This window comes from Theobroma umbraticum, unplaced genomic scaffold, assembly GCF_002168275.2.
Source record: "Theobroma umbraticum cultivar Fairchild unplaced genomic scaffold, ASM216827v3 scaffold_130.0, whole genome shotgun sequence".
In the NCBI taxonomy this organism is placed as follows: Eukaryota; Viridiplantae; Streptophyta; class Magnoliopsida; order Malvales; family Malvaceae; genus Theobroma; species Theobroma umbraticum.
The window spans coordinates 5,473,716-5,476,090 of record NW_018397264.1 but is presented as its reverse complement, the minus strand read 5'-3'; the positions used below and the strand labels follow the sequence as shown (position 1 = coordinate 5,476,090).

At 39.1% G+C, this 2,375-nt stretch overlaps 1 pseudogene across 1 annotated transcript in view; it reads right to left on the bottom strand.

Moving 5' to 3' along the window:
* Positions 1-780: 780 nt before the first annotated feature.
* The window catches only part of LOC110421756 (ethylene receptor 2 pseudogene), a 9,204-nt pseudogene continuing 7,609 nt past the window's right edge, over positions 781-2,375 (bottom strand). Inside the window, exons 2-3 of the transcript XR_016351546.1 lie at positions 2,344-2,371; positions 781-1,892 (exon numbers count right to left, since the gene is read on the bottom strand). The product of XR_016351546.1 is annotated as an ethylene receptor 2 pseudogene (transcript). The remainder of the gene's footprint in view (positions 1,893-2,343; positions 2,372-2,375) is intronic.

Sequence of the window (2,375 nt, the reverse complement as noted above, 5' to 3'; positions counted from 1 at the left end):
AAACAGCAGCAAAAGCTGATAGTCTAAATTGACCCATACTCTCCCATCATATTCTTTCCCACTTTCTCAACGCGATCAGGATTTGGAAAAAGGCACATGAATTCTTATCTTGTGAATTAAATTTTGTCTGCAGTATCATGTGTCCGCCATTCTTTTTTCTTCTGAACTATATAAAAAATATTTCTTCCAAGTCTTCACATCCTGTTCAAGAACTGAATGAAGGGAGTGCGAACAGCGGGCTCATTTTATGTCAGCTAAGCAAATCCGAAAACAATCTAAAACCTCGTTTGAAAGGATTGCAGGCTCATGGATTGGATAGAAAGACGACTTCCAGTCATTGTTCATACGTTTTTCCTGAATGAAATAATTGCTGGGTTTTAATATGGTCCGCATATGCGTGAGTTGCAAGGGTATTGCCATTGCCATCCTGGTAAGAGAGCACTGGCGGGAAGACCACACGCCGTCAACCAACATAAACTGAATATTTTCACATGGTCGATCATTCCATTGCATGCTTTTACCATTTATGTTTTTCTTAACCCTAACCCAAGGGGGAGAAAAGAATGAAGAATATGGTCTCTGCTGCACTTGTTATATCCCTTTGGATTTCAAGCTTTGACCGCTTCTTAAGGTAAAAATCTTCCGCGAATGTCAACTTTGACAAATGTCATGTTGAGTAGCCGTTTTGTACTAAGATCAAAGAGGGAATTGAACATAACACTGACACTCAACACAAGACTTGTTAGGTTAGGCTATGCAAGATTGCAAGTAGACATCATGTTCACTAACTGAAATTTCAATTATGACAGAAGGCAGAACTAGCACGACACAAGGCAGGCTGATGAACAACTTTCTACAAATACAACTTCTGCAAAATGTTTCACCTAGAGATTTTGAATTGTCTATGAACCATTTCTTTTCAAATGGCACAGAATAAACTGCCTTACAATTGCCAAGTTGTATCTATACCATAGCACTCTAAGTATGTTCCCAAAATGCTGTACCAGCTGAATTGGAACCTGCAATAACTTTATCTAGCTAGTTTTGCACTGTGCATGTAATCTATTTTATTAGAATGATGTTGAAGAGAATTCTAGTAAACTAATGATTAGATCTGAAACTATCTACGCAATGGCACAAGAGCTTGAGCACATTAAGGGGGGGAAAAGGTAAAGGAGCTAACTTTGTATACCATTTTGACTGTGAAGGTTGTGTGTGTAACATCTCTATGCAGGAAGCACGGAGGGGAATTGAAGGGGCCAAAAGATGTTTTCTTAGTCTATGGAAACCCCAAATTGATTTGAAAAGATTCAAGGCTGCCAGAGTTCTGCAACTTAAAGCAGGTCTCATCACACAACTTTGTTTGCCTGCACCAGGACTTTTCGAAGCTCAATGGCAATTTCTTGTAACAGCACTGGTTTTCGAATAACTCCATTCATTCCAATCTGTGAACATTTTTTCCAGACATCTTCATCACCACTAGCAGTCATGGCAACAATCAATGGCCAACTTCGACTTCGGTACTTACGAATTCTGATTGCAACTTCAAATCCATCCAACTCAGGCATCTGAAGCTCCAAAATAACAATCTGAAAAGGAGATGAGGCTGGCCCAATAGCACTAAGGCATTCAAATCCAGATGACACAGCAGAAACAGTGCATCCCAACTTCTCAAGAAGCTTTCGAGTTACAGCACGGTTCACATCATCATCATCAGCTAGTAAAACTTGCAAGCCCCTGAAAAGAGAGTTGGAACGTGGCTGGTCTGAAGATTCTCCGGACTCAGTCATTGTTATGGTGATGGATGGTCGGACTTGAAACCGAATAACAAGTGCCATGCTTTGAGCAGAACCTTGAGGATTTTGCACTACCCAGATATTCCCATGCATCAGCTGCAATTTTTTTTTTGAGATCATCAGAAATAAAGCAATCAAAAAGTAGTATTAAAAAATATTATTATCATAGATGTATAGCCTCTTCTACTGCATCACAAGTAAAAATTTCGGCTTGCACTAATCGCTTGCAAAAACAATTAACACTTCTCACTTAGCCACTTCCTTATAGAAACTATCAAGCATCCAATGGAAAACTCTAAGATGGTTTCAGAATGTATCCAAGCAGCCAAAACCTTAGCTACATATAGGGAACAACGACCATGACATGCCATACACGCAATTAACTAATAATAGAAAACCAGATGCAGGACGTTTCATCAGCAACTTTTCAGATGATAAAAACTCTTTATCCTACTTAATGCCCTATCATGGCACAGATTTTATATGTTCTTAATACTCTATTACTCACTTTCTTTCTCTCTCAGCAGATAAAATTTACCATTCTTACCTGCACTAGCTTTTGGCAAATGCTGAAGCTCA